The sequence below is a fragment of the Lissotriton helveticus genome, chromosome 3_1 (assembly GCF_964261635.1).
Source record: "Lissotriton helveticus chromosome 3_1, aLisHel1.1, whole genome shotgun sequence".
Lineage (NCBI taxonomy): Eukaryota > Metazoa > Chordata > Amphibia > Caudata > Salamandridae > Lissotriton > Lissotriton helveticus.
The window spans coordinates 138,952,091-138,974,527 of NC_136061.1; the positions used below are offsets into that span (position 1 = coordinate 138,952,091).

General features: G+C 45.3%; 1 long non-coding RNA gene across 1 annotated transcript; it reads right to left on the minus strand.

The window, feature by feature from the left end:
- Positions 1 to 3,605: 3,605 nt before the first annotated feature.
- Positions 3,606 to 16,268, minus strand: LOC144824446 (uncharacterized). Its single transcript, XR_013608952.1, has 3 exons — positions 16,032 to 16,268; positions 10,193 to 10,228; positions 3,606 to 3,990 (listed from the first exon to the last, which is right to left on the minus strand). It is a non-coding gene; the product is annotated as an uncharacterized LOC144824446 (long non-coding RNA).
- Between the last annotated feature and the right edge of the window lie 6,169 nt (positions 16,269 to 22,437).

The window sequence follows — 22,437 nt, forward strand, 5'->3', positions numbered from 1 at the left end:
GTGTGAGTGAGGCTGAGTGAGTGTCATTTAGGGTGAGGAGTTGAGGGTGAGCGATTGAGGGTGATTGATGTTGAGAAGTTGAGGGTGAGTAAAGATGAGGGGGAGTGTGGGTGAGTGAGGGTGAGTGAGTGAGGGTGAGGTGTTGAGGGTGAGTGAGGGTGAGGCTGAGGGTGAGGCTGAGGTGTTGAGTGAGAGTGAGGTTGACTGAGGAGTTGAGGGAGAAGGGTAAAGTTTTTGAGGGGGAGGTGTTGATGGCTAGTGAGGGTGAGTTAGGGTGAGGAGTTTAGTGTGATTGAGGGTGAGTGAGATTGAGGGTGAGTGAGGCGTTGAGGCTGAAGTGTTGAGGGTGAGGTGTTGAGGGTGAGTCAGGGTGACGTTTTGAGGATGAGTGAGGGTGACTAAGGGTGAGGCATTGAGGTAAACACAGTGTTTGCGTTCTCTTCCTAAAGAAAAAGTAAGCATTGTATAAAATAGTGACTGTAAAAACACATATTATTAGTGCGTTGTATGAATGCCCATATAATGTATTATATTTAGCGACCCAAATGAACATCCTTCCTAAATGATAGCAATATTTTTTGCAAAAAATGGCTTTGTAGAGAGTACTTGTATTTGTAGTATACAGCAAAGCGCTGGCATATTATAGTTTTCAAAACGCGTACTTTCTACATAGAGTGAAAGAGTGTATTTGTAGGGTGAATTAGGACTCAGGATTTAAATCTAGGAGTTAGAGTGTGGATTAGGATAGTTAATTTCTATTCTTCTTTTTGTTGTTGTGTGTGTGTGTGTGTGTGTGTGTGTGAGGGTGAGTGAGGGTGTGTGAAGCTGAGGGTGTGTGACGGTGTGTGAGGGAAGCTTGCACTGCTGCTGTCGGTGGTGTACCTGTTCCATGTGTAAGGGAAGCTTGCACTGCTGCCGCCTGTGCTGTACCTGATCTATGTGTGAGGGAAGCTTGCACTGCTGCTGCCTGTGGTGTACCTGATCTGTGTGTGAGGGAAGCTTGCACTGCTGCTGTCGGTGCTGTACCTGTTCCATGTGTAAGGGAAGATTGCACTGCTGTTGCCTGTGCTGTACCTGCTCCGTGTTTGAGTGAAGCTTGCATTGCCGTTGCCTGTGCTGTACCAGCTCCATGTGTGATGGAAGATTGTGAGATCTGGCATAACGGAAGGATTGGTAGTGCGTGCACCGCTGCTTGGGGTATCTGCGATATTTGTGTAAGTAAATGGAGAGGGGGGTGAGAGTTGGAAGAGAGAGTGAAACAGGCAGAAACGTGGAGAGTTAGAAGAAAGAGCGAAGGAATCTAAGCTGCGAGATGTGGCATAACAGAAGGATTGGTAGTGCGTGCACCGCTGCTTGTGGTATCTGCGAGATTTGTGTAAGTAAATTGAGCCGGGGGTGAGAGTTGGAAGAGAGAGTGAAACAGGCAGAAACGTGGAGAGTTAGAAGAAAGAGCGAAGGAATATAAGCTGCGAGATGTGTCATAACAGAAGGATTGGTAGTGCGTGCACCGCAGCTTGGGGTATCTGCGAGATTTGTGTAAGTAAATGGAGAGGGGGTTGAGAGTTGAAAGAGAGAGTGAAACAGTCAGAAACGTGGAAGAACGAGGGAAGGAATCTAAGCTGCGAGATGTGGCATAACAGAAGGATTGGTAGTGCGTGCACCGCTGCTTGTGGTATCTGCGAGATTTGTGTAAGTAAATGGAGAGGGGGTTGAGAGTTGGAAGAGAGAGTGAAACAGGCAGAAACGTGGAGAGTTAGAAGAAAGAGCGAAGGAATGTAAGCTGCGCGATGTGGCATAACAGAAGGATTGGTAGTGCGTACACCGCTGCTTGGGTGTACTGTGTGTGTAAGGCAAGTATGCATTTTTTTAGTACATATGATGACATGAGTGAGGGTGAGGGTGAGGGTGAGTGATTGAGTGTGAGGTGTTGCGGGTGAGTGAGGGTTAGGGTGAGTGAGGGTGGGGTTGAGGGTGAGTGAGGATGAGTGAAGATGAGGTGTTATGTGAGGGTGAGTGTGAGTGAGGCTGAGTTAGGGTGAGGTGTTTAGGGTGAGTGAGAGTGAGGGAGTGTTGAGGGTGAGAGATTGAGGGTGAAAAGTTGAGGGTGAGTAAGGATGAGTGTGAGTGTGGGTGAGTAAGGGTGATTGAGTGAGGGTGAGTTGTTGAGGGTGAGGCTGATGTGTTGAGGTGTTGAGTGAGAGTGAGGGTGACTGAGGAGTTGAGGGAGAAGTGTAGAATTTTTGAGGGGGAGGTGTTGAGGGCTAGTGAGGGTGAGTGAGGGTGAGTGAGTGGGAGGTGTTGAGGGTGATTGAGGGTGAGTGAGATTGAGGGTGAGTGAGGCATTAAGGGGGAATTGTAGAGGGTGAGGTGTTGAGGGTGAGTGAGGGTGAGGTGTTGAGGGTGAGTGAGGGTGAGAAGTTGAGGGTGAGTAAGGATGAGGGTGAGTGAGGGTGAGTGATTGATGTTGAGGGTGAGGCTGAGGTGTTGAAGTGTTGAGTGAGAGTGAGGGTGAGTGAGTAGTTGAGGGAGAAGTGTAGAGTTTTTGAGTGTGAGGTGTTGAGGGATAGTGAGGGTGATTGAGGGTGAGTGAGGAGGAGGTGTTGAGGGTGATTGATGTTGAGTGAGATTGAGGGTGAGTGAGGCATTAAGGGTGAATTGTTGAGGGTGAGGTGTTGAGGGAGAGTGAGGGTGGGGTGTTGAGGGTGAGTCAGGGTGACTGAGGGTGAGGCATTGATGTAAAGACAGTCTTTGCGTTCTTTTGGGACACCCAAAAAGAGCAAATCTATAAAATAGTGACAGTAAAACCACATAGTAGTAGATGCGTTGTATGACTGGCAATATAATGTATTAGATTTCACGACCCAAATGAACATCCTTTCTACCATATTGCTTTTTTTTTTTAAAAAAAAGGCTTTGTGGAGAGTACTTGAATTTGTAGTATAGCCCAAAGCACTGGCCTATTATATTTCCCAAAACTCTTACTTTCAACATAGTGTGAAAGAGTGTATAATGCAACCTTTTTTGAGCTTGTTAGTGAAGTTACTAAGGGCACGATGTAGGTAAATCCCATTTACCTATTTTGAAATACCGAATAATACCGATTTGGTATTTAAAAATGGGTAAATGGTATGTAGGTCCCAACATCTGTATTCGTACCGAATCCTTAACAATTCTTAAAATACCGAATCGGTAAATACCGAATAGGTAATGCCCATTCATTCCTATGGGCTTTGAAGCCCATAGGAATGATTAGGCATTATCGATTTGTTATTTACCGAATCGGTAATTAAAGAATTCAGAAGGGTGCAGGGGGTGTCACTTTGACACCCTCTGGCATCCCCAAAAAGGGCACAGGTGCCATGTGGCAAGCATACCTGCCCTAAGAGCAGGTCTGCCTGTCACATGACATAGGTGTGCTATTTAGACTTGCAATTTAAAAAAGTAAAAAATAAATAAGATATGTCATTTACAATACTAATAAGTCCAACTTTTCAAATGCGAGACAATATTTTTTTTTAGTTGACATGATGACATGTTTGTGTTCATACTTACGGCAATTATTGTCCCTGAAACGGTCATCAGGCTTTTTAGACTTGCCTGTTTTATTTCCTTGATGGGAGAAGCCGATGGTGCAGGCGGATGCAAAATGTTGTTTGCTTGTTGGATCAGGCCATCCTCGATTGCCATTGCAGGAAATTTGGTTACTTTAGTTTGTTTTGTAATTAAAATTGTTTTGTTTTTGATAATAAAGTTTCGTATCAGTAGTCCACAGTTATTTTTCGTTTGCTCATATAAATTTTCTTGGTAACAAGTACATTTTATTGTTCCAGTTTTATCTGCTAAAGCCAAATGGAATAAAATTTTCTGCTCTTGTTTAGCATTTTTGTACGTAGTTTTCCCTGAGCAGTTGATGACATTAACTCTTATTGGTTTCTGGTATGGTTTGTTGTCATCGGTATTAATGTTCATAATTTCTTCAATAGACATCATCTGAAATAGAAAATGTGACATAACATGTTAAATACAAACCCATATTGCTTTATGATCACTGTAATAGCATTCTAAAGTACCATAGTTGTGTAGTTGGACATTTGTATATATATGATCTAAAATGGATTGGTAGTTAGTTGTGTAACTGTTAATGAGTTGTTGACATTGTAATTGCGTTTCAAAGAATCCAAGTAATTGCTTGCTGTTTGCATTTTGTTGAGATACATCCACATTGAAATCACCTATAATAATGAATTTGTGTGTGGGGTAAAAATCCGTAATATTTGTGATGAAATCAAAAAGAGAAGTTATACTTTTTAGGGGTGGTTTGTATAAAATAATAATAAGGAAATCTGTGTTACCAATCTGTAGAGTAAAATGTAAAATGTCAATCCCTTCAAGTGTCTCATAAATAGGCAATATAAATAAATCTTTTTTGTAGTACATAATCATTCCATGGTTTGTGTTGTATGTATGAAATTTATCAAATATAATGTGATGATATTGTTCTATCGTGAAATCATTAGCTGTAGCATTTCTTGTAGTGTTGATCTCAGTTAAGCAAATAATGTCTGCTTGTAATATATTGCTATCCGCTACCATAGATGGAAAATTTTTCTGTAGTGATCTGATATTGTGTGCAATGATATTGAAATGTGCACTGTATGTATGTAACTGTGGGATATGTATTTCAAGTGGCATTTCTGTCCTTAATCTGTGCATTTCCTCATTAACTTGTGGATGTACTACAATTTTACGTTCATCAAAATTGTGTACATATACATTTTGTATTGATTTTGCCCTGCTAATAGCAACATAATGCAAATGATGAATCTTGCTGTTATTAAAGTGTATATAAAGTGGTTCGAGAGTTGCACCTTGTGTGCGATGTATAGTGCGTGCTGATGCTTGGCGTAAAGGAAATTGCTTGCGTATAATGGTAATAAATTTTTTTGTGTATTGGAAATGTCTAGCTATAGCATGTATTGGTGTCCATGTATTTTGTATTTGTGAATGAAATAAGTGTTTATATTGTTGTCTGGTTGTTTGTCCTATAGTGGGATTGTCAAATAACAACCAAACGATAATAGGTGTATTGTTAATCAATTCAACTAATTGTACAACACCAGTTGCGCCATTTGTTAAACCATCATTGACATCCACATTGCAACTTAAATCATAACGAAGTTGTAAGGCAATGTGTAATGTATGTGAAAGGCCCATTGTTTTCTGTGGATCTTTGGGCAGTTGCTTAAGAATGGTTTTTTTCACATTTTCAGACAAATCTGAACTGACGGTATCGCTTGCTACTGTTATGTAGACTGGATAATCTTTGCAATGTTGTTCTAAAACCTTTTGGTTAATTTCATTAACTTCTAGATTAGTTGACATGATATATGGAATTGTTTCTAATAAAGTCTCATCAGGTTGTATTTCCCTTTGCTTAATTTGTGAAATATCTTCCTCAGTATGCTTGCCTTCTCTCAATCGGTTTAGTAATTCAGCAAATTGTAGATCTTCTTTTTGGCGCATAATTTTTGTTAATTCAAAAATTTTAAAATGTTCTTTCCATAAGTTAGCACTTAAAGGACCATACATTTGTGTAGAATCCTGAAAAATGTATCTGTCAAATACAGGTTTTAATTGGTAAAAGTCACCAATGGCTAAAATAGAAATTCCTCCAAATGGTTCATTAGATGATTTAATTTCTTGAAGCCTGTTATGTATAAAATTCAACATATTGTGTCCTACCATTGAAATTTCATCAATAATAACAACTCTAACATGCATCATTTCCATTTGTAGAGCAGTTCTATGTTCATGACTCAGTTGTTTATAAGTCAAACTTTGCGACACAGGTATTTTGAAAGTGCTATGCAGTGTTTTTCCATTAATATTATGGGCAGCCTTTCCTGTTGGAGCAGTAAGTAAGATATAAACATTATCTGGATTTTCACCGGCCTTAGTGTTATAATAGCGTAGTAAAGTTTGATATAGTGCAGATATTACAAAACTTTTCCCAACACCAGCCCCTCCAGTGCAAAAAGTATAGCATGGAGTGCTTGTAGTTTTAAACCAATGCAAGTGATGGTAAACAAAATTAAGTTGTTCCTCCGTTAAGTTTTGCATAAGTTGTTGGTATTTTTCATTGGGTAAAATAACGTTAGTTAAGCTTTGTTCTTCAGTTGTAGTTCTAATTCCTAAATCTAGAGCCAAATCATATCTATTATTATGTTCTGGATTTTGGTCTTCTGTCTGTATATTAACAGTTGGTGATAGAGGAGGTGAAATTACATTTTCATGACACTGTTCATGAATAATGTTTGTAACTTCGCCATGCTGTTTGTTATAGATTTTTAGTTGTGTGTCAACAAATGATTTAACTTCCAGATACCTCTCATAGTAAGTTTCCTTGTTGATTAGTATTTTTTCTTCTTCCCTCCATGGATAGTGCAACATTAATATTTCTCTATAATACTCTTCTGGTTCATTATTTTTGCTAAATCTGCAAAAGCGTATTATTTTCCCTTGTCTGCGCTTATTTAAAGCATAATCATAATTCTGTTTCTTTTGTTGTTTATTTCCGTGACTACATTCTATTTCTAATTCTTCCTCATCTGAGCTGTAAAAGTTTTGTTCTGCAAGTAAATCTTCGCAATCATTTATTTCTTTCCCATGTGTTTTTTTCTTCACATAGTTGAAATCAGCCGCATAGTCTGCTAACGTGCACATCTCTAATGATTGTGGCCGTTTGCAGTACTTAATAATAATATTTTCACATTGAATGTCAGTTGAATTTTCGGGCAAGTTATTAATAGTTTCGATATCGCGCATTAAATAAGTTCTTTTCTCTGGACGGCTAGTATTAATAAATACAAATGATCGTGAGCTTTTCCGTAATGGTATTTGAAGAATTAGATATGCTGCTTCTTGAGCACTAATTTCTGTGCAGTTGAGGAATTTGTTTCCTATGTGTTTAAGTTGATCTTTGATATTACTATTGCTTGTTACCTCTTTAGCAGCTTGCGCTAGAAGTTTGCTAATTCCTCTTTGCGATTTACTGATATATGAGATAATATAGACTGCACAAGCATAAGGGTCTAGTATAAACTGCAAGTCTATGTTTGCTCGCCAAGCTTCTAAAAGAGTACTATTGTAGTTATTGATGAAGCATTCGCCTGGTGTTCTTTTTAAAAAAATAGTTGTTTTTTGTAAGCTAGTTTGTATAGAAGTAATATATTCTTTATCATCCATTTTAATGAACTCTAAAAAGTCCTCAAAAGAAAGTGTATTAAAAGTAGTATTATTCATAGCTTCATGTATTATTTTCATATTATCTTGCCATTGCTTATTTGTCTCCTCAAGTGTTAATGGCTCTAATATGAGCGTTCTTGACATTGGATATTTGGGATATTGATATTTGCATGTCCGTTGCTGTTTACGTCTGCAATTTTTGGTGTGACCATGCCTTTGTAGATTTATTAACGGTTGTAAAAGAGGGTCCTCAGACTTATGACAAGTGATATATTTGTCAATAAAGCTATTGACTTCTTCGACTGGTGAAACACCATACAATGGTGCTTTGTTTACCCAGAGTAATGCATGTATATGTGGAGAACCTCTTTGTTGGAATTCGACTCTGTAAAAGTAGTCTACTATTTCCCCAATTGGATTAGTGCCATTCAGCAAAACACAATTAAAGAATTTCCTAACTTGATAGTCAAACTGTCTTGCACATGTTATTGGATCTTCTTGTATTAATTTACTTTTAGTTTCCCAAGACATGTTTAAGAATTCTTCCTCTGTACATTCCTTTAAGTTTCTAACTCTCAATAGTATATTTATTAAATGGTGCCATTTTGTTTCAGCAGCAGATAAAGTCAAAAAGAAAGTGGGTATGCCAAGTTGCCTTATCATTGCAAAAATATCTTTTTTGCAGCCTTCCCAATATGGAGGTGAACTGCGTATAGTTTTTAATACTTTGTACCCCTCATTAAACTGAAAAACATTGGCAATATTACATTTAATGTCTTTAGCAGTTATTTTATTCCCATCTGTAAAATGTTTTCTGATGGAAATGTTGATTTTACCATGGATCTGCTTAATATGTAATTTCTTCAGTTTAAAAAACATATTACTAATAGATTTAGCGACTCTTCTATCATAACTCCTTAACTCTGCTTGGCAAATAGTACTATAATGTACCGGTATGTGTCTTTCCTTATTGTTAGGCCTTCGTTCACCACAAAAAATAGTAGGGAAAGCCAAAAACTCTGAATCTTTATCCTCATATAAACCTCTTGGCGTGGTATGTTCAGCTGGAGCGAAACTTAACACATTCAGCGAATTACTAGTAATAGTTTCATTAGTTAACATAGTATCCAAATTCCCAGCTTCTATGTTGTCAGAACTATCAGATGAATTGTTTGTCTCAGAAGTCTCATTGTGAGATTCTATTTCTGGAGGTATATACTCCCAGTCAGGGTTAATCGTAACACCATATTCATTAAACATTGTACTATTTTTAGCTAGCCAAGTAGCTGCCTTTTTTACTGTATTTGGTCTAATATTCTCATAATGTGTATATGATTTATAGATTAATTTCCTTTTTAATTTCACTGGGATTGTCATGGCGTCATTAATTTGCCTTGGTAAAATTGTAACAGTTGTCATAACATCTGCAGGTACATTAACTACTGCTCCTGATAATGATTTTTGAAAACCGCGTGGCAGACTCCGAATTTGTAAGAATGGTATCCTAGGTGAAACTAATCTTTCTTCTAAATCATATAATTCTAATTCAACTGGTACATTTGGGAAGCCCATGCCATTTACAATAGAACATGGTGGTATTTTGTTTTTGCGAATGTAATAATAGCAAGTCTTACATATAAAATTGGTTTTCTTGTTACTAATGTTACACTTCTTGAAAATTTCAGATTGGCTAACACTGCGTATATTTTGCAACGTTTGTTTATGCCACAGTTGATTGCAAAGAGTACAAATGTACTCTGGGCCATGCAATATTTCCCGGTGGAATTTGCGAATGATTGTATGGATTTGTTTACCTCGTTTCTGTCTTTGGCCCTGCGTGAAGATGGGGATGTTATTATCAGTAGCACTTAGTTGACTGTTGGTAATGTCTTCTTCAGCTGTATTAACTTTTTTTCTTTGTACAACTTTAGTTGGACATGTACTTGAATCCCTTTTTCTTTTCCGAGACTGTTTATTTGTTCCCTGTATAGCTTTACTATTACCTGGTAATTGTGCTAAATGATTACTATTGCTATTCCCTCCCTTACTTTTATTCAGTAAATCATCAGAAGACATTGATGTTGATGTTATCGTCTGATTAGGAGTACATTCAGTAGTATGTACCCACATTTTTCTTTCTTGCGGTAGGTGACTATTTTTTTTATGCACAGTAAGTGCTTTTGTAAAGGATTTCCTTTGAATGACTTTTATATCTATTGGTGTTAATTCAAATTGGACACATTGCTCAGCCTGATGTGTAAAGTTATATGCTAGTTTCATAACATATTGAATTAGGCCTTCAAACGAATTAAATGCAATTGTAACACATGTTCCGTTTGAATGAGGCATGCCTTCATGGTCCCTACTATGTGAATCAAATACAAAGTATGATTGCATATGTTTGAAAATAGCTATTACATAAACATTCATACAAAGTAGAACACCACAGTGCTTATTAATAGTAACATTTAATGCTGTGCTAATATCTGGGTAGGCTTTATCAAAACGTTTAAGGACATCACCGTAGTAAGCATTCCGTAGCAAAAGTGAATATATCTCTTGATTGTGGTCTATATACCTTGGCAGGTCATCTGGATGCATAAGTGTTTCGTTGTTAATAGAATGCATTTGGAGATATAAAGCGTCCCCACGGTCCATGATATAATGCAGATCATTAGAGTTCCAAGTAGTTACTGGCTTGCATAAATTGTGCAAGACAGCAAAAGCACTATTTGGTAAGCATTGCTTACCTTGTGATTTGCTATTAAATTTGCTATTCCCTTGATGGTAACTTGCTTTCAAGCATCTCTGCATTTTATAAGTTATACTGAAATGTTGTTATCAACAAATGTAAATTAAGAAGGTTTGTGAACTAACAAATTTTTTTGGGGACTGTAAGGTCAGAACTTTTAAAAAATTTTAAACTAAGTGGCAAAGTAGTATTTACCTTAACTTCTGTTTCTTTTGTTGTTGTTTTAATAATCTGAAAGGAGAAAAAAAATACATAATGTTTAGAAGAGATTTTTTCGAATTTTTCACATAAAGGGCACATTAACATGTAAATAGTGTTTTAAAGACCTGTTAAGAGCTCTAGTGCTGCTGTGAGTGTATGCGCCACGGGTGGCACACAGGCAGGGTGAGATGATAGAGGGAGAGAGAGGGAGTGTTAGGAAAAGGGGGACAGAGAGAGAGTGAGTGAGTGCGTGAAAAGTTCATACTGAGAGACGTAAAAAAATGTGTGTGTGTTATCTTGTAACTTGGACTGGTTAATGTGTTGCATTGAATCTGAGAATGAATGCGCTGTGCGTGTAATATTGAAAATGTACCCAGTTAGTGTGCAAGTAATGTAGAAAGATAGAGAGGGAATAAAGGGGAGACAAATGGAGAGTTATATACAAAAACAGAGAGGAAGGGAAAGTTAGGGAAAGGAAGGGAAATGGAGGGAGAGGAAGAGAAAGGGAGTGAGATGCAGGGTGATAGGGAGGGAGACGGAGAGGGAGGGAGAGAGGAGGAAAAAGAGAGGGGGAGTGAGACAGAGGGAGGAACACAGTTAGAGTGAGACAGAGGAAGACAGGAGAGAGGGAGGGGGAGCTATAGAGAGGGAGAGAGAGCTATAGAGATGTAGGGAGACCGCAAGAGAAAGAGAGCGATAAAATTATGTGTATGCCGGGAGGGCTCAGTGCACGAAGCCTTCGGCTGCAGGGTCCTGTGATTAACTTCATGGTCAGTTTTATGTTGTAGCTGTCGCCCCGACCCTTAACCACTAACCCTGCCCACACCGACGCGTTCCTTGGACACAAAGTAAACAGTAAATTATTCACTGAGTGGCGTTGCGTGGCTGAGTGGCGTTGCGTGGCTGAGTGGCGTTGCGTGGCTGAGTGGCGTTGCGTGGCTGAGTGGCGTTGCGTGGCAGAGTGGCGTTGCGTGGGTGAGTGGCGTTGCGTGTGTGAGTGGCGTTGCGTATGTGAGTGGCGTTGCGTGGCTGAGTGGCGTTGCGTGGCTGAGTGGCGTGGCTGAGTGGCGTTGCGTGGCTGAGTGGCGTTGCGTGGCTGAGTGGCGTTGCATGTGTGCGTGGCGTTGCGTGTGTGAGTGGCGTGTGTGAGTGGCGTTGCGTGGGTGAGTGGCGTTGCGTGTGTGAGTGGCGTTGCGTGTGTGAGTGGCGTTGCGTGTGTGAGTGGCGTTGCGTGGCTGAGTGGCGTTGCGTGGCTGAGTGGCGTTGCGTGGCAGAGTGGCAGTGCGTGGCTGAGTGGCGTTGCATGTGTGCGTGGCGTTGCGTGTGTGAGTGGCGTGTGTGAGTGGCGTTGCGTGGCTGAGTGGCGTTGTGTGGCTGAGTGGCGTTGCGTGGATGAGTGGCGTTGCGTGGGTGAGTGGCGTTGCGTGGCTGAGTGGCGTTGCGTGGCTGAGTGGCGTTGCGTGGCTGAGTGGCGTTGCGTGGCTGAGTGGCGTTGCGTGGGTGAGTGGCGTTGCGTGGGTGAGTGGCGTTGCGTGGCTGAGTGGCGTTGCGTGGGTGAGTGGCGTTGCGTGGGTGAGTGGCGTTGCGTGGGTGAGTGGCGTTGCGTGGGTGAGTGGCGTTGCGTGGGTGAGTGGCGTTGCGTGGCTGAGTGGCGTTGCGTGGGTGAGTGGCGTTGCGTGGGTGAGTGGCGTTGCGTGGGTGAGTGGCGTTGCGTGGCTGAGTGGCGTTGCGTGGCTGAGTGGCGTTGCGTGGCTGAGTGGCGTTGCGTGGGTGAGTGGCGTTGCGTGGCTGAGTGGCGTTGCGTGGGTGAGTGGCGTTGCGTGGGTGAGTGGCGTTGCGTGGGTGAGTGGCGTTGCGTGGGTGAGTGGCGTTGCGTGGGTGAGTGGCGTTGCGTGGGTGAGTGGCGTTGCGTGGGTGAGTGGCGTTGCGTGGGTGAGTGGCGTTGCGTGGGTGAGTGGCGTTGCGTGGCTGAGTGGCGTTGCGTGGCTGAGTGGCGTTGCGTGGCTGAGTGGCGTTGCGTGGCTGAGTGGCGTTGCGTGGCTGAGTGGCGTTGCGTGGGTGAGTGGCGTTGCGTGGGTGAGTGGCGTTGCGTGGGTGAGTGGCGTTGCGTGGGTGAGTGGCGTTGCGTGGCTGAGTGGCGTTGCGTGGCTGAGTGGCGTTGCGTGGGTGAGTGGCGTTGCGTGGGTGAGTGGCGTTGCGTGGGTGAGTGTCGTTGCGTGGGTGAGTGGCGTTGCGTGGCTGAGTGGCGTTGCGTGGGTGAGTGGCGTTGCGTGGGTGAGTGTCGTTGCGTGGGTGAGTGGCGTTGCGTGGCTGAGTGGCGTTGCGTGGCTGAGTGGCGTTGCGTGGGTGAGTGGCGTTGCGTGGGTGAGTGGCGTTGCGTGGGTGAGTGGCGTTGCGTGGGTGAGTGGCGTTGCGTGGGTGAGTGGCGTTGCGTGGCTGAGTGGCGTTGCGTGGCTGAGTGGCGTTGCGTGGCTGAGTGGCGTTGCGTGGCGTTGCGTGGCTGAGTGGCGTTGCGTGGCTGAGTGGCGTTGCGTGGCTGAGTGGCGTTGCGTGGCTGAGTGGCGTTGCGTGGGTGAGTGGCGTTGCGTGGGTGAGTGGCGTTGCGTGGGTGAGTGGCGTTGCGTGGCTGAGTGGCGTTGCGTGGGTGAGTGGCGTTGCGTGGGTGAGTGGCGTTGCGTGGGTGAGTGGCGTTGCGTGGGTGAGTGGCGTTGCGTGGGTGAGTGGCGTTGCGTGGCTGAGTGGCGTTGCGTGGCTGAGTGGCGTTGCGTGGCTGAGTGGCGTTGCGTGGGTGAGTGGCGTTGCGTGGGTGAGTGGCGTTGCGTGGCTGAGTGGCGTTGCGTGGCTGAGTGAAACAGTCAGAAACGTAAATGGAGAGGGGGGTGAGAGTTAAAAGAGAGAGTGAAACAGGCAGAAACGTGGAGAGTTAAAAGAAAGAGCGAATGAATGTAAGCTGCGAGATGTGGCATAACAGAAGGATTGGTACTGCGTGCACCGCAGTTTGGGGTATCTGCGAGATTTGTGTAAGTAAATGGAGAGGGGGGTGAGAGTTGGAAGAGAGAGTGAAACAGGCAGAAACGTGGGGAGTTAAAAGAAAGAGGGAATGAATCTAAGCTGCGAGATGTGGCATAACAGAAGGATTGGTACTGCGTGCACCGCTGCTTGGGGTATCTGCGAGATTTGTGTAAGTAAATGGAGAGGGGGGTGAGAGTTAAAAGAGAGAGTGAAACAGGCAGAAACGTGGAGAGTTAAAAGAAAGAGCGAATGAATCTAAGCTGCGAGATGTGGCATAACAGAAGGATTGGTACTGCGTGCACCGCTGCTTGGGGTATCTGCGAGATTTGTGTAAGTAAATGGAGAGGGGGGTGAGAGTTAAAAGAGAGAGTGAAACAGGCAGAAACGTGGAGAGTTAAAAGAAAGAGCGAAAGAATCTAAGCTGCGAGATGTGGCATAACAGAAGGATTGGTACTGCGTGCACCGCTGCTTGGGGTATCTGCGAGATTTGTGTAAGTAAATGGAGAGGGGGGTGAGAGTTGGAAGAGAGAGTGAAACAGGCAGAAACGTGAATCTAAGCTGCGAGACGGAGAGGGAGGGAGAGAGGAGGAAAAAGAGAGGGGGAGTGAGACAGAGGGAGGAACACAGTTAGAGTGAGACAGAGGAAGACAGGAGAGAGGGAGGGGGAGCTATAGATGTAGGGAGAGCGCGAGAGAAAGAGAGCGATAAAATTATGTGTATGCCGGGAGGGCTCAGTGCACGAAGCCTTCGGCTGCAGGGTCCTGTGATTAACTTCATGGTCAGTTTTATGTTGTTGCTGTCGCCCCGACCCTTAACCACTAACCCTGCCCCCACCGACGCGGTCCTTGGACACAAAGTAAACAGTAAATTATTCACCTGCGAGAAAGCTTGTGAGTAGCCATGTAATAGAGGGTGTGGGCGAAACTCCCCTTGATCGTGTGTATGAAAAGTTTGTTGTGGTGTGGCGAAGTGTTGCGAACGGATTATGACTGTACTATTCCCCCTAATGTTCCAATGTGCCTGTGAATAGTGTATTAAGTGTAAGGTCAAGTTTTATTTTGGGTAGGCAGCTAATCCTGGCTAATGTGTTATTGGATGTGTGATTGTGAAAATGTAATACTAGTAGTTGTACGAGCGGCTGTTTCCGTGTGTCAGGTTGTAACTTGGATTACTAACTGTGCAAGTAAAGCTGCGAATGAATGCATTCTGCGTAAATGTTGTAAAGTGTTGCCTGTTTACGTGCACATTAATGTGCAATTATAAGTTCTGACTGAAAGTTTGGTGCTGTAGTGGCGAAGTGCTCTGATGTTACATTGCGTAGGAGTTGCACGTGCTGTATAAGGGTGGCAGTCAGTGTTTTGCCTAATGTGACAGGCTGTGTGTTATTAGTGTAAGATGAAGTGTTTTCCCTAATGTGACAGGGTGTGTGTGATTAGTGTGCTATAGAGAGGGAGGGAGACGAAGAGAGAAAGAGCGAGAAAATTATGTGTATGCCGGGAGGGCTCAGTGGACGAAGCCTTCGGCTGCAGGGTCCTGTGATTAACCTCATGGCCAGTTTTATGTTGTTGCTGTAGACCCGACCCTTAACCACTGACCCTGCCCCCACCGATGCGGTCCTTGGACACAAAGTAAACATTAAATTTGTCCCCTGAGAGAAAGATTGTGAGTAGCCATGTAATAGATGGTGTGTGTGAAAGTGCCCTTGTTCGTGGAATGTGTGCATGAAAATTTTTTTGTGGTGTGGCGAAGTGTTGCGAACGGTTTATGGCTGTACTATTCTCGCGAATGATACAATGTGCCTGGGAATAGTGTAGTAACTGTAAAGTGAAGTGTTTATTTTTGTAGGCCGCAAATCCTGGCTAATGTGTTATTGGGTGCGTGTTTGTGGAAAGGTAATACTAGTAGTTGTACGAGCGGATGTTTTCGTGTGTCAGCTAGTAACTTGGATTACTTAATGTGTGCCAGTAAAGCTGCGGGTGAATGTTGTAAAGTGTAGCCTGTTTGCGTACAAATAAATGTGCAATTTGAAGTTGTTCCTGAAAGTTTGGTGCTGTAGTGGCGAAGTGCTATGATCTTAGATTGCGTTTGAGTCGCACGTGCTGTATAAGGGTGGCAGTCAGTGTTTTGCCTAATGTGACAGGCTGTGTGTGATTAGTGTAAGATGCAGCTCTGTTGACTCTTGAGTACAATCATCCAGTTTACTGTTTTGCTATGAAGCTGTAAATGAAAGCATAATGAGTGTTCTAATGTGGTCGCACTCATTTCGGCGTGCGTGTGATATAGTATGTATTCCTAACAGTGTGTGCATGAAAAGTTAATAGTAATAGATGTAAAAAAAAAGGGTGGGTATGTGTCATCTTGTAACTTGCACTGGTTACTGTGTTACATTTAATCAGAGAATGGAAGCGGTATGCATGTAATCTTGACAGATAATCTGACAAGGTGTGTGTGAGTAGTGTAAGCTGGAGCTCTGTTCACTGTTCAGTCCGATCATCCTGTTTACTGTATTGCTGTGAAGCAGTGAAAAAAATAGTAAGGAGTGTTCTGTTGTGGTTGCACTCAATTCGCCGTGCGTGTTATATAGTATGTGTTCTTAACCGTGTGTGCGTGAAAAGGTACTAGTAACAGACGTAAAAAGGTGTGTGTGTCATGTTGTAATTAGGAGTAGTTACTGTGTTGCATTAAATATAAGAAAGAATGGGTGTGTGTCAAACTTATGTTGTGCCTTGAATTATTGGAAGGAATGTTCTGTGTGGCGAGTCGGAGTGTTAGGAACGGAAGTAAAAATTGTGTAGAAGAGTGAACAGTTGGCTGTACTTACATGATATATGTTGGTGCGCAGTTTCTTTGCCCCTATCAAGGAAATGTTGAAAGCGTACCAATAACCTACAAGAGATAACGATAAAAAAAACAATATGTATCGGTTGGTTTAAACAAAGGTATGACCTGTTTGAGAAATTACGTAGTCCTTTGCTAAGTATTACCATAGAAAATGTAGATTTGCAAACAAACATGTCGCAGAATAATTTAACAGAGGTGCGATGTTGATATAGTAACAGTTGTAATAAACGCAAGTAAATGTATCAATACTGTCCCTTAGATGTATAGAAATAAAACTTGCATGCACTTACGTTCTAAGATTGAATGCCGTAAATTTTCAGTGGCTGTTGGTCGATAGCAGCAAGTACAGCGCCGTTCTGTAAGTCGAAGTTCTGTCCTCGCAGGTAAAAAGAGAGTATGACTTAAAGTGACCCGTCCCTCTGCTTAAATAGGGGGTAACGATGCAAGAATATATTTTTTTTTTTGGTTTAAGAAAGGATCAAAGCTTTTAGTCCTTCCCTTGCCCCAAGGAAAAGTCACACTAGCTGATGTGCGCGACTTGGAAGTGTGAATGTTTGAATGTGTATGCAGATGGAGTTTCGACATTGGCGCGCCAGTAGACTTCCCTGGGCAACTCCCTTAAGGCCACATAAGATTTTGCTCGGAACTGACAAAGCAAAGGGCCTTTTTTTTTACGTTAGTGTAATGACACTTCAACTGTCTGCTCGAAGTTACACTTAAAAATGGCATATATAAAGCATCCAAAGTATACAAAGTTTCACTTTTAAACATACAACTCTTGTAATATACTGGCTCAAAGTTGTGGCGTTTATGTTTAGTATGAAAATACTGAAAATTGCTGCGGATGCGTCCATAAATGTGTGTGTGCCAACGTGAAAATACATTGGGTGAATGAGAAAGATGGTCGATGATTTTCTTTGGCAAAAAATAAATGTAAAGACAGGTGTGGTGCTGAACGGGTCAGAGGCCGGATGCAATGTTTGCCATAAAAGTTGTGTTCTTCGTTTTATTATGAAAATCGTGAACATTGCTGCGTAAGTGGCGTGTGTGTGGCGTTGCGTGTGTGTGTGGCGTTGCGTGTGAGTGGCCTTGCGTGTGTGAGTGGCGTTGTGTGTGTGAGTGGCATTGCGTGTGAGTGGCGTTGCGTGGCTGAGTGGCGTTCCTTGGGTGAGTGGCGTTGCGTGTGTGAGTGGCGTTGCGTGGATGAGTGGCATTGCGTGGGTGAGTGGGTGTGTGTGTGGCGTTGCGTGTGTGTGTGGCGCTGCGTGTGAGTGGCCTTGCGTGTGTGAGTGGCGTTGCGTGTGTGAGTGGCGTTGCGTGTGAGTGGCGTTGCGTGGCTGAGTGGCGTTCCTTGGGTGAGTGGCGTTGCGTGGGTGAGTGGCGTTGCGTGGGTGAGTGGCATTGCGTGGGTGAGTGGGTGTGTGTGTGGCGTTGCGTGTGTGAGTGGCGTTGCGTGTGTGAGTGGCGTTGCGTGTGTGAGTGCCGTTGCGTGTGTGAGTGGCATTGCATGTGTGAGTGGCGTTGCGTGTGTGAGTGGCGTTGCGTGTGTGAGTGGCGTTGCATGTGTGAGTGGCGTTGCATGTGTGAGTGGCGTTGCGTGTGTGTGGCGTTGCATGTGTGAGTGGGGTGTGTGGCGTTGCGTGGCAGAGTGGCGTTGCGTGGGTGAGTGGCATTGCGTGGTTGAGTGGCGTTGCGTGAGTGGCATTGCGTGGGTGAGTGGCGTTGCGTGGGTGAGTGGCGTTGCGTGGCTGAGTGGCGTTGCGTGGCTGAGTGGCGTTGAGTGGCGTCCCGCGTGTGAGTGGCGTTGCGCGTGTGAGTGGCGTTGCGCGTGTGAGTGGCGTTGCGCGGCTGAGTGGCGTTGCACGTGTGAGTGGCGTTGCGCGTGTGAGTGGCGTTGCGCGGCTGAGTGGCGTTGCGCGGCTGAGTGGCGTTGCGCGGCTGAGTGGCGTTGCGCGGCTGAGTGGCGTTGCGCGGCTGAGTGGCGTTGCGCGGCTGAGTGGCGTTGCGCGGCTGAGTGGCGTTGCGCGGCTGAGTGGCGTTGCGCGGGTAAGTGGCGTTGCGCGGGTGAGTGGCGTTGCGTGGCTGAGTGGCGTTGCGTGGCTGAGTGGCGTTGCGTGGCTGAGTGGCGTTGCGTGGCTGAGTGGCGTTGCGTGGCTGAGTGGCGTTGCGTGGGTGAGTGGCGTTGCGTGGGTGAGTGGCGTTGCGGGTGAGTGGCGTTGCGTGGGTGAGTGGCGTTGAGTGGCGTTGCGTGGCTGAGTGGCCTTACCGTAATTCGACTTGAACTGTCTGCTCCAAGTTACCCTTCAAAATAGCATGAGGGGTTGAGGGTGAGTGAGGGTGAGTGAGGGTGAGGCTGCTGCGGATGCGCCCCTTAATGTGTGTGTATAAGAAATATGGTAGTTATCCAAAAGAAGGCAACATCGGAAATGTTCCACTGAAGGCAACATAAGAAATCTTTAGTCTGTACAAGCGTCGACGTAGAATAGGCCGTTTTTAAATACCACGCTGTAGAGGGAAGTTGTGAAATACTAGACATGCTTATGTGAAGTAAATAATTTTTGTTAAAAAAACATCACGTTTCTAGTGTTAGTATTTTCGTTCAGTGGGATTGTTTAAGTTTAGCGAAAAAGCATCACGTTTCTAGTGTTAGTATTTTCTTCCAGTGACTTTGTTTTTGGGGGGGTTTGTTGTTGTTCTCGAGGTAACACCCGGCTCGCATCCTGCTGTTCTAAATTAGCACATCCCCAAAGGAACTTCACAAGTGATTACAATCTTGAACACGGCGCTTAAAGTAGTCTAGCATCCTGGAGTTTTGGTAACGAAAGCCTTGGAGTCTGTGGCCTGGCTTTGTGTTCATGTAAATGGTATTAAAGAATGGTCCCAGCAGGTCCGTCGTATTGTTGGGGGTTATGGCGGGTTGCGAGGACTGTTTAGTCACGTGGATGTGCTAGAGGCTCTGTGATGTCACTCTGTGTCGGAGGAGGGAAATAGTAGGCCCGTTGAATTGAACTGACTCTGTGTGTTTCATTCCGTTATATGACCGGTATGCGAAGGAGGCACTACAGGTCCAGAGCAGGCTCAACCCAGAAGTACTGGTCAAGCCTTTGCCACCTCCCAACCTTGAGGTCAGACTGAGCAAATAACTTGCGTGGTCTTGAGAAGGGAATACCCCTCTCACACGTAGATACACTTTAGGGCGTGTAGACACATAGTCTCCCCTACACCCCCACTAGGTAGTTTGCACTCACTTATTTTAGGTCCTGAAGAAAGCCAGTCTAGTCATAAGGCACTGGCTGAAACATGTTGACCCATTGGATGTGAGAGGTCGTAACTCGCCCCTTACATCCCCTTGCCTTATTTTTAACCGCTGACGGAGGCCCAGGTATTAAAGTCTAATTTTACCTACGGGTACTGGGACCACCGTTCAGCCGTTTTAACATCACTTCCTTAACTATCTTCACCGCACACTCAGTAAAATACCAGCTCCGCTGTAGTCAGGCGTTGAAGCACACCCGGGGCACGCTAGGTGCCACTGGGTGGGCCCGATGATGAAGCATGCCACCAACTAGGTTGGTGGGTGAGGGCTTTTTGAACACACCTGCTGGGTGTTCACACTCCGTGACAAAACATACCAGAGTCTTCCCCCTCCCCTAAAGTAACTTGAGCTAGTCTCTTTTTGATTTAATCATTCCGTTTATAAACATGTCAAAATAATAATTTTTTTTTAGGTGCAATGCTATAGATACAAGCGCTATTTTTGGCGTAGCAGGCTGTAGAGGGAGGGGTGGGAATAGTAGGTCTGCTGATTAGGGAATGTACAAGGCCATGTAGCTTGTAATGCGTCTGTCATTATTTCATTTTGTAGACGATTTCACTTTCAAGTCTTTTTGTGTTCTGAGAGCCTGGCTGTGTGCAGGGACAGAGAGGGGAGGTGCTGGCGTCTGGGGAGGGGGAGTTGAATTGCGAGTCTGGATGTGTAAGGGAACAGAGGGGAGAGGTGCTGGCGTTTGTGGGTTGTAATATTAACTGTTTTTTAGGTGCAATGCTATACATACTAACGGCGTTGCGTGTGTGAGTGGCGTTGCGTGTGTGAGTGGCGTTGCGTGTGTGAGTGGCGTTGCGTGTGTGAGAGGCGTTGCGTGTGTGTGGCGTTGCGTGTGTGAGTGGCGTTGCGTGTGAGTGGCGTTGCGTGTGTGAGTGGCGTTGCGTGTGTGAGTGGGGTTGCTTGTGAGTGGGGTTGCTTGTGAGTGGCGTTGCGGGTGAGTGGTGTAGCGTGGGTGAGTGGCGTTGCGTGGGTGAGTGGCGTTGCGTGGGTGAGTGGCGTTGCGTGGGTGAATGGCGTTGCGTGGGTGAGTGGCGTTGCGTGGGTGAGTGGCGTTGCGTGGGTGAGTGGCGTTGCGCGGGTGAGTGGCGTTGCGCGTGTGAGTGGCGTTGCGCGTGTGAGTGGCGTTGCGCGTGTGAGTGGCGTTGCGCGGGTGAGTGGCGTTGCGCGGGTGAGTGGCGTTGCGCGTGTGAGTGGTGTTGCGCGTGTGAGTGGCGTTGCGCGTGGCTGAGTGGCGTTGCGCGTGGCTGAGTGGCGTTGCGTGGCTGAGTGGCGTTGCGTGGGTGAGTGGCGTTGCGTGCCTGAGTGGCGTTGCGTGGGTGAGTGGCGTTGCGTGCCTGAGTGGCGTTGCGTGGGTGAGTGGCGTTGCGTGCCTGAGTGGCGTTGCGTGCCTGAGTGGCGTTGCGTGCCAGAGTGGCGTTGCGTGCCAGAGTGGCGTTGCATGGGTGAGTGGCGTTGCGTGGGTGAGTGGCGTTGCGTGGGTGAGTGGCGTTGCGTGGGTGAGTGGCGTTGCGTGGGTGAGTGGCGTTGCGTGGCTGAGTGACGTTGCGTGGCTGAGTGGCGTTGCGTGGCTGAGTGGCATTGCGTGGCTGAGTGGCGATGCGTGGGTGAGTGGCGTTACGAATGAATCTAAGCTGCGAGATGTGGCATAACAGAAGGATTGGTACTGCGTGCACCGCTGCTTGGGGTATCTGCGAGATTTGTGTAAGTAAATGGAGAGGGGGGTGAGAGTTGGAAGAGAGAGTGAAACAGGCAGAAACGTGGAGAGTTAAAAGAAAGAGGGAATGAATCTAAGCTGCGAGATGTGGCATAACAGAAGGATTTGTAGTGCGTGCACCGCTGCTTGGGGTACGACAAACAGGAGATGGTGACTAAAGTTTCAAACATGAGGTTGGAAGGCAGTGAAGTGAAATGTGAGGAGGCACCTCTTCAAATTGTAAAACAGACGGAGGGCATTGCTGTGGGGAGGGGGTGTAGGAGAAATGCACATTGCGGGCTGCTGCGCCAACATGCTTGCTGTTCTGATGTCCCTGTGTTAAGACTGGCTTTAATACACTTTCAAGCACGGTATGAATTGGTTCCATAGGCAGTGCATGACGGTGTGCTATGACGTATTGTTGGAGCGGTGTTATTCTAACGAGGTCTTCGAGATATCTGTGTAACGCATTCAGCCGGTCCTTCCATTATTTGCTAGCGTTTTATTACTAAAAGAAACAAAACTACGAGTCCCAGAATGCAATGTTGTAGCTAAAAGCCCGGGACTGCTCGTGAAGTGTTATGGCTGAGTGGCGTTGCGTGGCTGAGTGGCGAAGCGTGGCTGAGTGGCGTTGCGTGGCTGAGTGGCGTTGCGTGTGTGAGTGGCGTTGCGTGTGTGAGTGGCGTTGCGTGTGTGAGTGGCGTTGCGTGGCTGAGTGGCGTTACGTGGCTGAGTGGCGTTGCGTGGGTGAGTGGCGTTGCGTGGGTGAGTGGCGTTGCGTGGGTGAGTGGCGTTGCGTGGGTGAGTGGCGTTGCGTGGGTGAGTGGCGTTGCGTGGGTGAGTGGGTGAGTGGCGTTGCGGGTGAGTGGCGTTGCGTGGGTGAGTGGCGTTGAGTGGCGTTGCGTGGCTGAGTGGCGTTGCGTGGCTGAGTGGCCTTACCGTAATTCGACTTGAACTGTCTGCTCCAAGTTACCCTTCAAAATAGCATGAGGGGTTGAGGGTGAGTGAGGGTGAGTGAGGGTGAGGCTGCTGCGGATGCGCCCCTTAATGTGTGTGTATAAGAAATATGGTAGTTATCCAAAAGAAGGCAACATCGGAAATGTTCCACTGAAGGCAACATAAGAAATCTTTAGTCTGTACAAGCGTCGACGTAGAATAGGCCGATTTTAAATACCACGCTGTAGAGGGAAGTTGTGAAATACTAGACATGGTTATGTGAAGTAAATAATTTTTGTTAAAAAAACATCACGTTTCTAGTGTTAGTATTTTCGTTCAGTGGGATTGTTTAAGTTTAGCGAAAAAGCATCACGTTTCTAGTGTTAGTATTTTCTTCCAGTGACTTTGTTTTTGGGGGGGTTTGTTGTTGTT